The 13,830-nt window shown below is 45.9% G+C and overlaps 1 pseudogene across 1 annotated transcript in view; it reads left to right on the top strand.

Moving 5' to 3' along the window:
* Window positions 1-247: 247 nt before the first annotated feature.
* LOC310788329 (coatomer subunit zeta-1-like) overlaps window positions 248-13,830 on the top strand; it is a 23,606-nt pseudogene continuing 10,023 nt past the window's right edge. The window contains exons 1-4 of the transcript XR_014554091.1: window positions 248-361; window positions 8,867-8,931; window positions 10,023-10,106; window positions 12,086-12,178. The product of XR_014554091.1 is annotated as a coatomer subunit zeta-1-like (transcript). The remainder of the gene's footprint in view (window positions 362-8,866; window positions 8,932-10,022; window positions 10,107-12,085; window positions 12,179-13,830) is intronic.

Here is a 13,830-nt window from a genome sequence, read left to right on the forward strand (position 1 = left end):
GTATAGCCTACTACTAGGCATTTTTTCGGCTTTTGCAATGCAGACAGCCCTTCACTTTTAGTTTCTGATTTACCTGTATGTGTGGTGCTGATGGACAGCTCCTTGTAGGCCTTTATGCATAAACAGTCGGAAAGAACGCCGTGAATGTATTCTCGTGGGACATCCAACAGCGTGACTTTTATTGTGAAAAGCCTGAGGGGGGCCGGGGACGCGCGCTCGGTTCTATCCGGTTGTCCGCGGACACGCGCCCGGGCGGCTCCTGTCCACAGCGGAATGACAGCTCAGATCTGTCCACGTCAACACCGAGCGGACTGGAGCGCAGCGCGAGGAGCAGCGATGCAGGACTCCACGTCTCTGGTGAGTGTCACGCTCCTCCACCGACCGACAAAGAAAGCAAGAAAGAAGCAAACAACAATCTCTAGAGCGGTTTGTGTGCTTGACAGCGGCGCGGTATGTGCGTGACATGTTGCATACATACGGCAGGCTGCATATTAATGGTGCATATGGTTGCCGCCCGCTCTCCTTGCTTTCAGAAATAAAATCTGACTGCTGATTCGGTCTCTAATGGACTTATCTCAGCTGGACACGTGCCCGCGCCTGCGTGCATGTTGCACGGGCCTGCAGCCCACCGGCTCGCGCCCGAACCACACTTTTTCCTCTCCTATAGAGCCTACAACGGTATAAAAATAGTCCCGGTAGTAGCCTGCGTTTTACTACAGAGAGACACGTTGGCTACCCGACAACTAATAATAGCTAGGAATGATAATAATGATGGTGATGCTACTGGTTGACTCTTTGACGGTGTCGTGACCCGGACAGACTGGAGCGAGCGTCACAGTAAAGCAGTGATTAGAAGCCGACAGTTGTGAAGGGACAGTAGATACAGAGACACTATAGTATAGAGACATACAGTAGAGACAGTAAACAGCAATATATAAGTTGCGTTGTCGCGGTTCTGTGTCGTAAAGCGTCTTGGTGTATCTGCATGTGTTCGCAACTGGGTCGACGTGTAGAGCGGAGTAGGTGCCACGTCCACCGTTCTCTCTCTCTCTCTCTCTCTCTCTCTCTCTCTCTCTCTCTCTCTCTCTCTCTCTCCTCTCTCTCTCTCTCTCTCTCTCTCTCTCTCTCTCTCTCTCTCGGCGTCTCTCTCTTGCTCCCTCGCTCAGTTCCATTGCTTTATTGACACAAAAGTGAAGAACATTGCCAAGGCGTCAAACGTTACTATTTTCTATTTGTACATTTAATCCCTCTCCCCTGTGTGTGTGTGTGTGTGTGTGTGTGTGTGTGTGTGTGTGTGTGTGTGTGTGTGTGTGTGTGTGTGTGTGTGTGTGTGTGTGTGTGTGTGTGTGTGTGTGTGTGTGTGTCTGAGAGAGAGGACCATTATAGAAACAATACTGTTCAAACAGTAATTACTGAGTAGAAAACCTAGAATTTCCATGCAGGAAGCTGTTCAGTCTCACACTGCTGTTTCTAAATGCCCTTGCTGGGTGTGCATCCCCATAACGTAAGCCACATTAAAAAAATTAAACAAATCATCATATTTAACCTAAACCTTAACTAACCTAAATTATCACCCTAATCAATTCATAGAGCAGTGGTTCTCAAATGGGGCTCCGGGGACCCCCAGGGGTCCGTGGCACTTTGCCAGGGGGTCCGCGAAAAGTTTTCAGGAAAATGAGAATGAGGGGGTCCCTGGTATATTTTCTATCTTGTAAGGGGTCCTTGGCTGAAAAACATTTGAGAACCTCTGTCATAGAGGACCAAACACAGATTTTAAAATCAACCTTTAAATCAATTTTTATGTTACGTGTTGACAATGTTGATGAAGGTGACTTGAAATGACTTGAAATGTGTACGTTGTTTGTACTCTGACCCAGATTGATTCCGAGTGACTGGTTAAAACATCTACAAACGTCACTATGTGAACTCACATTCTGTTTGGTTCTGTGGATCCGTCTGGACTCGGCGCTGTGCACAGTTATTTCAGTGGGTGGAAGTATAGCCGGTCCTTCAGCCAATTGGCGTCGGATCCAATCAAATCCAAATCCACTTGGAAGAACTGTGAAAACGTCTTCCCCGCCAAGAAACTCAGTTGTTGCATACTCGCGTTGTTGTTTCATTGTTATTGAGTCTATTTCTGTAATAACTGCACTTATGGCTGTTTAACTTGAGCTGGAGAGCTATGGAGGCAGCCATAACTGTTTTGCCATTGGCCTTCCTGTTTGCTATGTCAACTACGAGGCAGTTCCCTGTTCGGGAACTGTTGTTTGTGAAAAGGCTCGCCCCGATATATATACCGTATTTCCCCAAATAATAGCCCGGCAGCAAATACGCGCCGGGCCCCTAATAGCCGCCGGGGGTCTGACCCCATTTTGCGTATTAAACGCCGGTCCGAGTAAACGCCGGGGCCATTATTTGCATTTTCTTAAGGTAACCCCGAAATTACTACGTTGCTGACAGCACTTGAAGGCAACACCAGTGTCGCGCAATACATGAAACAGCACGGAGAAACACTTGAAAGAAAACGCTAATCGACGGAGCTCAACTTACGCTACCAAAAGCAATGCAGGGAAATTGATGGCATGGAAGCATTTCCACGATGTTTGGATTATGTAAAGAGTTCTGTTGACAACGGCTACCGCGGTCTTCACTTGAACTGAAGTCCCAGATGAGCTCAAGAGATAGTGGCTATTGGAAATAGACACGTCAATGGTAAGACTGAAATTGTGTTATATTTATACCGATTACGTGCGTAATGATTGTGTGTGACTATGTTTAATCAGCACCCGCCGTGGTGTGTGTAGTGTTTTTGCAAGTTGTTGTAGTGTTGACAACACTGTGTTGTGTTTGGGATGTGGCTATGTTCAGACTGGTCGTAGCCTATTTGCTGGTGTTGATAGAATTGCGTCGGTCAACGTCATCTTATTTGCAAGTGATTGTTGCAGTGCAGTGTGTGTGTGTGTGTGTGTGTGTGTGTGTGTGTGTGTGTGTGTGGGCGCTACAGGGTAGGTAGCCACGGCTGATTGCTGATTTTTGGTATCCTCCAATAAGGTGTGTGGGCTGACGGTGGCAGTTGATGGGAGTGAGGACCTTTGCACTAAAAAACATGCTGGAGAGGAACTGTCACCGAATAATGGCCTGGTGCAGGTCGGTGCAAAAATAAATAAACGCCTGCAGCAAATACCCGCCTGGTTCTTTTAAACGCCTGGGGTCCAAATCGATTTTGCGTATTAAACGCCCGGGCTACTATTTGGGGAAATACGGTATGTATGTATGTATGTATGTATATATATATATATTAGGGCTGTCAGCGTTAACGCGTTAATCGCGATGCGATTAAGGGCCGACCATAACGCGTTTTCTTTTAATCGCGTTAATCGCATGCCGCTATTTTGTCCCTTCGTCGCACCCGTACTTGTAGTCAAGCCGGTCGCAGTGGTTTTCCTGTCTCCTGCCTGTGCAGGTATGGAAGATAAAGACAGCAATACGCTTCTAAATGGCTCGTTTTACTTTAAAAAACTCCCAAATGGCACAGTGGACAAGTCAACAGTAGTTTGCACCTTGTGTAAAACGGAATGAAAATATCACCGAAGTACATCGAGTTTGAGCTATCACCTAAAAGCTAAGCATACCGGAGCAGCTAGCAGCCAGCTAGCTAGCGCGAGACTCATCACTCATTCTTCCTTCAGAGTCTCGGATGCGCGGGTCCTCTAACCAGAGAGGGCAGGTGCAGGTGGATGAGAGGGCAGGTGCAGGTGGATGAGAGGGCAGGTGCAGGTAGATGAGAGGGCAGGTGCAGGTGGATGAGAGGGCAGGTGCAGGTGGATGAGAGGGCAGGTGCAGGTGGATGAGAGGGCAGGTGCAGGTAGATGAGAGGGCAGGTGCAGGTGGATGAGGGGGCAGGTGCAGGTAGATGAGAGGGCAGGTGCAGGTGGATGAGAGGGCAGGTGCAGGTAGATGAGAGGGCAGGTGCAGGTGGATGAGAGGGCAGGTGCAGGTGGATGAGAGGGCAGGTGCAGGTAGATGAGAGGGCAGGTGCAGGTGGATGAGAGGGCAGGTGCAGGTAGATGAGGGGGCAGGTGCAGGTGGATGAGGGGGCAGGTGCAGGTAGATGAGAGGGCAGGTGCAGGTGGATGAGGGGGCAGGTGCAGGTGGATGAGAGGGCAGGTGCAGGTAGATGAGAGGGCAGGTGCAGGTGGATGAGAGGGCAGGTGCAGGTGGATGAGGGGGCAGGTGCAGGTGGATGAGGGGGCAGGTGCAGGTAGATGAGAGGGCAGGTGCAGGTAGATGAGAGGGCAGGTGCAGGTGGATGAGGGGGCAGGTGCAGGTAGATGAGAGGGCAGGTGCAGGTGGATGAGAGGGCAGGTGCAGGTGGATGAGAGGGCAGGTGGATGTGGATGAGCGGGCAGGTGCAGGTGGATGAGAGGGCAGGTGCAGGTGGTCATTGAGTGTTTTGTTCAAAGCCAAGGTAACTTCCGCTGTAATATGTAAAGAGCTCGCTGCCCCGGGGCCAGGGCAGGACCGGGGATCAGGTGTAGAGTCGTCTATAGATGTCAGTGTGTAGAGTAGACTGTATAGCAGGAGGAATGCTGACCAACAGGTTGTTTAGGGCAGTGGCTCTCAACTTGAGGTCTGGGGACCACTAGGGGCCGTTGAGGTGGTTGCATGGGGTTCCCAGCAAACTGATGAACGCTTAAACTGACCATTATTTAATTTGCAAAACACAATTAGAGGATGTAGTGTAGAAGAATGGCTATTCTGATCATAGTTTCACAGTTATGTCTCTACATACAATACAGACAGACAGTCATGGGATTCTGGACAAAATCATATCTAACAATTAACAATATCTTCAGATCTCATCAAATGCCAAAAGCCATGGTCTATGGCTCTAATGACTTAATTAAAGGTCCTTGATATGAAAAGGTTGAGTCACTGGTGTATGCCTCTAATAGTAGGTGATGTAATGTCAGATAATAATAATATAATAATGACAATAATAATAATATAATACCTATTATTATTATTATTATTATTATGATTATAATGTCAGATCATTGATTGTGGAAAACTACTCAATAACCATGTTCTCTAACACAGCGGGCTCGTGACCCCTTAAAATCTATGAGGTGGTGGCAAGGGTTTGGTTCTGTCCCTGTTCCAAGTAGCACTGAGTTTCTCCTCTCTCTTCTACAACTGATGATGTCATACAAGTAGCACTGAGTTTCTCCTTTCTCTCCTACAACTGATGATGTCATACAAGTTAATCTAATCCTCCAGTTTGGGATTGACCGAACGTGGCAGATCGCCTTGGACATTCCAAAGTTTTGTCCGCACTTGGCTAAAATCAATGAACAAACAGCCTAATGGAATATTAGGTCAGACGAACAACTGCCCAATCGTGTCTATCGTGTTCCCAACCCAGTTTAGATGAAACCACGCCCACTTCCGTATGATGAACGCCTAGACAGACAGAACCAGAGTGATTTAAAGAGAGAGTGGCACCAACGGAAGTCCAAAATGCTTGATAGTCACATGACTCATTTAGCTATAGTGTATGCGGGGAAATAGTTCCAGGAAGGAACTACAGTATGTTTGAATGGATAAAATAAAGCTGATGATATACAATTTGAAACATCTTACCCTTCCAAAGTACATCACAAATGGTCCATTCTGCTGCAACTCTACAGCGCTGCTTTATCCAGAACCTTACTTCCAGGAACTATTGTGAGAAACTGGTCCATGGGAGTAAATGGAGATGATGGCACTCTTATATCTCTATGACTTGGACAACAAGCTGAGATGATCCGATGGCTTGTTCAGTTGAGGCTTTCATCATATGGAAGTGGAGGTGGTTTCACCTAAACTGGGTTGGAAAAATGGTAGATGCTGCCCGATCCACCTACATCACATTCGTCAATATCTTCCTCTCCATGTTCATCCTCCTCCTCCATCTTCATCCTCTTCTCATCGTAGCCATGGTGATGTGGGCCTGGAGCAGGTGGATGTTGCGAGTCCCTGGTCTAAGTTCTGTGATACACTCTGACTGTGAATCTATGCTAGTCAGTGCATAACAGAACTTTGGCCCGGTTCTGAAAACTCAGCGCAGACGTCGACGGACGGATCGATGGATGAACAAATCCACGCTAGTTGCTATCACGTATCAACGTAGGTTAGAGAAATGTTTTGGGTTAGGGTTCAATAACAAAAAACTTTGAACACGCTGAATCGAACCCCCGGTCATCGGCCTGCATCCCCTGCACCACCTCAACTACACCCTTACTGGCCACCGTTTTATTTCATTGTCACACTCCCATGGTGTCGATTTCAATTTCAGATGTTGTGGGAGTTCTATAGACATCTATTGGACCGCCCTGCACATTGTGGGAGTTCTATAGCAGTCTACTGGACTACCCTGCACATTGTGGGAGTTCTATAGACATCTATTGGACCGCCCTGCACGTTGTGGGAGTTCTACAGCAGTCTACTGGACTACCCTGCACATTGCGGAAATTCTATAGACATATATTGGACTGTCCTGCACGTTGTGGGAGTTCTATAGAAGTGTATTGGACTGCCCCTGCACGTTGTGGGAGTTCTAGAGAAGTCTACTGGACTACCCTGCACATTGTGGGAGTTCTATAGAAGTCTATTGGACTACCCTGCATGTTGTGTGAGTTCTATAGAAGTCTATTGGACTACCCTGCATGTTGTGGGAGTTCTATAGAAGTCTATTGGACTACCCTGCATGTTGTGGGAGTTCTATAGAAGTCTATTGGACTACCCTGCATGTTGTGGAGTTCTATAGAAGTCTACTGGACTACCCTGCATGTTGTGAGAGTTATATAGAAGTCTATTGGACTACCCTGCATGTTGTGGGAGTTCTATAGAAGTATATTGGACTACCCTGCATGTTGTGGGAGTTCTATAGAAGTCTATTGGACTACCCTGCATGTTGTGGGAGTTCTATAGAAGTCTACTGGACTACCCTGCATGTTGTGGGAGTTCTATAGAAGTCTACTGGACTACCCTGCATGTTGTGGGAGTTATATAGAAGTCTATTGGACTACCCTGCATGTTGTGGGAGTTCTATAGAAGTATATTGGACTACCCTGCATGTTGTGGGAGTTATATAGAAGTCTATTGGACTACCCTGCATGTTGTGGGAGTTCTATAGAAGTCTATTGGACTACCCTGCATGTTGTGGGAGTTCTATAGAAGTCTATTGGACTACCCTGCATGTTGTGGGAGTTCTATAGAAGTCTACTGGACTACCCTGCATGTTGTGGGAGTTCTATAGAAGTCTAGTGGACTACCCTGCATGTTGTGGGAGTTCTATAGAAGTCTATTGGACTACCCTGCATGTTGTGGGAGTTCTATAGAAGTCTATTGGACTACCCTGCATGTTGTGGGAGTTCTATAGAAGTCTACTGGACTACCCTGCATGTTGTGGAAGTTCTATAGAAGTCTATTGGACTACCCTGCATGTGGAAAAATGAGGATAAAGCAAAAGGGTAGCTAATGTGTTAAAAAGTGACACCAAGGGGTGTTGACCAAACGTCAGTATTTGACAAGTTAGGAGTGAAAACGGGTTGAGTTGAAGGAGGAAACACTGCAGAGTTCAAATAAACCAAACAAGCTTAGTGACTGTGAATGCAGCCTTAAAGCCCCCTCCAGGCAGTTTAATGGCTGTGTTTAACCGTTAATGTTCTTTCTGACTGAAACACTCTTGAGTACCTGTTGCCTATGTTTTGTATGTCATCCGATTCTGTGCTACGCTATTTGTGTAAGCTACACAGGCTGGAACTACTATTCAGTATTCACAGACGCCTCTCCGCAGCTTAGCCAAAAGGGATAGCCGCATTACCTTGTTGAGCTTTCGACAACCGGGCAACGGATTTCAAAACGGGTGCCACCATTGCTTAGTACTGCAGCAGGCATCAGGCTTACCTAACATAGCTAACAGCTGGCTAGCTAGTTAACATGCTAGCTCGGGAACGGAACGTAAAACTTGCAGAGTACACTTGCATCGTCAACTACGCCTGGAGTGTATCCTCGTCCGTGTGTTTGTTTATGTGATTCGGTACGGTTCGCGTTCACATTCGCAAGTGTTCCGTCCCCCGGCACGCCAAAGCGTTCCCAGACCACATTTTCAAGCGGACCCTGTCACGGTACACTGTTCCACACCCGGGAACGGAACGCAACGTTCACACTCATGAAACGAACCGCACCTGGGTCTATTTGGGGACAAGCACCCTAATTTGTACACTGTATGCTTGGCTTAAGTCAGTCCCAAGTCTTGAGGCACAAAGTCAAGTCGGAACAAATCAAGAAGTCCAGTATCAATTTAATATCTTAAAGAAAATTTAATATCTAGAACTTTATGCAATATGGTTTTAATTGGATAAAACCTTAGCAAGAGCATCATGAGTTTGATTTCTATAATCAGTTTCAATACATTTGATCATTCCGTACAAATTCAGAAAACGACGTCAGCTGGAACAAATCTCCCCACTTTCAATCTAAAAGATTTACACAAACCAGATCTCAAGTCAAGACTTAAGAAACCTTTTCAAGTGGTCAAAGTACAAGTCAGACTCAAGAGTCAAGTCCCAATTCACCAGAACCAAGTCAAGTCTCAAGAAAACGGTGACTTGAGTCCAAGTCACGTGACTCCCCGCCCGGTGTGAACAGCATCGCGCTCTGCTGGGTGTGTGTAGATGTGGGTGTGACTGCAGCTTTGTCGTCGTGGTTACGAAGCGGCCCACTCCCATCAGGGTGTTTCACGGCGCTCGGCCCAGAACACAAAGGTGACACGGCACAATTGAAATATTTAAAATATGACTTGTCATTGTGTTTCCAGGAGCCGTCCTCTACACAGTGAAAGCTGTTTTCATCCTCGATAACGATGGCAACAGACTTCTGTCAAAGGTAAGTGAGCAGGTTGAATGTGGCAGGAAAAAACAGCTAACAGATACTAACATTTGCTGTAGTCTTAAGGGCGATATACCATAGTGTGCCGCGAGAATATTGTAAGATGATACCATATATGGTCTGGGTTAAAGGCTGTCGGCTTGTCATTTTCCAACTTCATCTCATTTGATAATTCCAATAAACGGATCTTTTCACGGCGACGTTCCTTCGGCATCAAGTCCCTTGATCTTCTCACTGCCTGAAATCACCCAGTTTAGTTTGGTTTCTCCTGATTTTTCCACCTCCGCCTCTTCCTTTCTTCCACAAGCAAAAGTCCCGACAAGAGCTGACAAAGCCAGCGTCATTTACAACTTTTGATACTGTACGTGCTAGCTTACAGGTGCAGAACGTACTGTACGTGCTAGCTTACAGGTGCAGAACGTACTGTACGTGCTAGCTTACAGGTGCAGAACGTACTGTACGTGCTAACTTACAGGTGCAGAACGTACTGTACATGCTAACTTACAGGTGCAGAACGTACTGTATGTGCTAACTTACAGGTGCAGAACGTACGTGCTAGCTTACAGGTGCAGAACGTACTGTACGTGCTAGCTTACCGTCAGGTGCAGAACGTACTGTACGTGCTAGCTTACCGTCGGCTGTAGTATGTGCGTTAAATGTTTTTAAAGCACTTCCGCTTCACGTCGGGTGGTGCTTCGCCTCTGTTTAACGCACGCTACTTGTTGATTATTTCTAGACTATCACAGTAATAATCATGATTAGCAGCCTAGACATGTTCTCTTACTATTCAGCATTGGATGAAACAATGGGCATTCGGTGTAAATTGCTCATTCCCGCCATTTTTCATTTTTCACCTCAGTATGATTATTATTATGTCTCATTTCTATCCTGCCACCAGTAGAGTTTGCACGTTGAAATAGATATTAATGTTGAATATCAACCCACTTTAGTGTACAGTTTTATCCAAAACGCCTTGTCATACCCATGAAGGAGAGCTTAAATCCAGAATGAATCATTCAGTAATTCACTTGTTTTTGTTTGTTTGTTTATGTATTTGTTCGTCCATCCTGCTCTCCTGTCTGTCTCAGTACTACGACCCTGAGCTCTACCCCTCCACAAAGGAGCAGAAGAACTTTGAGAGGAACGTTTTTAACAAACACACAAAGGAGACAGTAAGCCACACTCGCTCTATATGCGGCTCTATGCTTTTCTATCCGTGTGTGTGACGTGTGTGTGTGTGTGTGTGATGTGTGTGTGTGTGTGTGTGTTGTGTGTGCGCGCGCGCGTGTGTTGTTTGTGTGTGTGTGTGTGTGAGACTCTGTGTGTGTTCCTCCCAGTGTATTGTCCTGAACTCTCTGGCTCACACACGTCTCCGATGTCATCTGTCCCAGAAATCCTCTCTGCTTCTACATCTGAGACACGTCCTATAGTCTCGTCGCCCGGCACTAGCCTGCAGCAGTGTTCACATTAGCCCAGTTTCCACTACAGGGCCTAGCAGGGCTTAGCTAGGGCTAATATGCCTTAGCCTGCTTCACATGTGGGGCTAATAGTTGACTCTTTGACCATGGTCTCCGTGCCCTGGACCAAACAGAGCTAGCACAGGCGTAAAGGGACGGCCCACCCAGTTCAAAATGTCCACTTTCTTCTTCTTTGGTGTCTCTCTCCAGTGCTGCGTTCCTCATCCACCAAGATCTGAGCTTCCTAACATTCGGTAACTGGAATAAAATGGCTGCTGCATTTTCTATAGGGCTCAACAGTCACGTGACTTTCCGTGACGAGAGACAGACAACTCATTCCATCATATGAAAAAGGTTGAGAATTACTGAGAGAGAGAGAGAGAGAGAGAGAGAGAGAGAGAGAGAGAGAGAGAGAGAGAGAGAGAGAGAGAGAGAGAGAGAGAGAGAGAGAGAGAGAGAGAGAGAGAGAGAGAGAGAGAGAGAGAGAGAGAGAGAGAGAGAGAGAGAGAGAGAGAGAGACTGACTTCTGATTGGACTTCCTGTTCGTGATGTGTGAAAGCGGGTTGTAATCTGATAAATTGGAGAAAGCTCTCTCACAACTTCTGATTCTCAGTTTTCTTGTTTGTTGTTTGTTTTTACACAAACAACGACTGGGGGGGGGGTAATGAGCAGTCAATAGGCTGATTTCTCCGTTTCACAAGGATAAAAAAACAACTCATCAGAGTGGGAAATCAAATCAGAAGTCGACCTCAACATACCTCTCTCTCTCTCCTTCTCTCTCTGTCTGTCTCTCTCACACAGTCTCTCCCTCTCTTCACTATAGAAAAGGCAGCAGCTGTGTTATTCAGTTACTGAATGTTAGGAAGATCGGGTCTTGGTGGATGATGAACTGAAGAGAGACACCAAAGAAGAAGAAGAAAGTCCATCCTGATTGGGCGGAGTGTCACCTGACACCGCCTGGCCTGGCCTCCTGTTGGGAAAGGATGCTTATCGCTCTCCCACCGGAATCCTCCTTTTGTCATTAAACTCCTCCTTCATTCCTCCTTTTCTCCTCTCTTCTTCTCTTTCTTCTCCCCGGGTCATGCTATACTAACCCCCTCCCCCCGATCCATATCCATTTATGAATGGAGAAGCCTGCAATTTTTTTAACCACCAATTGTGTTAACATGTCACAATTTCCTTTCACAAATTCCCTTTTTGTGCCAGAGTATACGTTCATCTCTAGGGTTAGAGTACCCTAAACCCTAACCCAACCCTAACCCTTCCACAGGCACACCTCCAACTGGCTCAAATGATGTCATCAGAAGCTTCTAACGCCATGACATCATTTTCGGGAATTTTTCCAAGCTATTTAAAGCACAGTCCACTTCTGACCGGCTGGACTTGGGATATAGTGAATTATAAGTGAAATAATCTGTCTGCCAACAATTAATGGAAAATAATTATAATAATATAATAATAATAATTAATGTGTCATGCACAAAGTAGATGTCATAACCGATTTGCTAAACTATAGTTTGTTAACAATGTTACATTTGAGGACTTCAACCTACGTGTACGTAAACTTCAACTTCAACTACAACATGTTTAAGTACTTTTTGATTGTCGATACAAATAAATATTCGTATTATCTGAATAAAGAGAGGTTTGTCTGCCCTCCTTGTCTTTTTCATACTCTCTCTCTCTCTCTGCAGATGAGATAGCCTTCCTGGAGGGGATGACCATCGTCTATAAGAGCAGCAATCGATCTCTTCTTCTACGTGGCCGGCAGCGCTCAGGAGAACGAGGTACGAGGACAGATCCGGCTTTCAGAAAGGATGAAAATATTTCCCCTTCGTTCATAAGATTATGCAGGAAAAAATACTTTTCGTAGATATCATACAAACGTGTCGTGAGAATACGTTGCTCAAGGACACTGAAGCAGCACAGGAGGCTGCTGACTTATGCTGCTTTTACGTCAAAAATCTCGCTTGCAGGTTTTTTTAAACACAGGAAAACCCGCTAAAAATATGCAATTGACACTTTCACATTTCCAAACTAGGAGTGACGCTCGCCAAATGCGGCTCAGATCGCCAAATGCGCACCGTGGACACTGCGTTCAAACTGGACTTCTATTTCAGATATTTCAGTGATTACTTGTGATATGATTTGAGCTCAGACACACAGCTAAGCCTCTTGCTCTGGGCCACCACCCCCCGAAGACTTTGAAGCCTATTTCCAACGCTGCTCAACACTATGCGTAAGTAGTACGGCGAGTGCCGTGCAGGGACTCCATTGCAGTAGCTGGCTGAATGTTTGCATATTGGGCCAGTTGGGTTTCCGTTGGACACAATGTAAGGACAATTCAAAGTAACTGTAAAGAAAGTAGCCTATATTTTCAGCCTGTGGGAAACACTGACATTTGTTGCCGGGGGTCCCGGCGCAGCATTGCATCAAGGGGGCGAAGATGAGCGTGTCCACGTGGGTGTCCTGTTTCCATCACTGCTGATCACAAACCCCACTACTGCAGAGTTATTTGACCCGGGAGTGAAGTAAGGGTTATTGCACGACGAGGTGTCCATTATCAGAAATTATTGGACGACATGGAGGCGTGAACCGTCCGAGGCAAAGCATTTATATTTCCATGCATTTTGCAATCGAAATCTAGTTTTCATAACCTTGAATATGAGTTGAGAACCGACGAGACAAAATAGTCCCCTCGGCTTCTCAAGATTAGGCTATCATTGGATAAAATGGCCGCTTAGTGCCTGCTGCACCTAGCACAATTCTAGAGTCAAGCTAACTAATAATTTGGCCAATTGTAGCCTATGTAACAACTACAAAATAAAACGGCAATGTCTAAGAATGCAACGCCATGTAACTGGGTCGTTTAAAACTCACATTCCAGGAAATGCGTCTGCTGGTCTTATAAGACGTAAATGGCACGAGGCAGGAGTAGAGTGAAAACTATCTGCTTTTCATTATGTTGGAGTCCAGGTATGTTTTGTACAAGGACGTCTCTCAGTGTGTTGCTGTTAACTGCCCATTTCGTTGTTTTCTTTTTGTTGATCTCGTCTTTTTCCTCTTTGACTTGATTTGTATCAGTGATAAGAGGCAGCGCACGCTCTCCCAGAGCGCCTGGCTGCTGGTTGCTGCAAGTTGTAAACAGAGGGTTTGACAGTTGACAGCTGAGAGCCCGGCTTCTGTCAGCTGACCAGAACGAAAATCAGATTTCTAAATAGCTGTTATTTTAATAAACTGAGCACACAGGGGTAATCTAAATAGTTACTTTGACTGACATTTTTTTTTTCTAAACTTATAAAAGTGCCATATTAAGCGTTAACGGTGGGTATAGAGCTCAAACGGCTCTGTCGTTATCCTGGCGCATTGATATGAACGGTGAACAGACCATTTAGCTAGGTGTACATTATCACTGTACATTATCACAAATGAATGGACA

Source organism: Poromitra crassiceps (assembly GCF_964638095.1).
Source record: "Poromitra crassiceps genome assembly, chromosome: 13".
NCBI classification, from domain to species: domain Eukaryota; kingdom Metazoa; phylum Chordata; class Actinopteri; order Beryciformes; family Melamphaidae; genus Poromitra; species Poromitra crassiceps.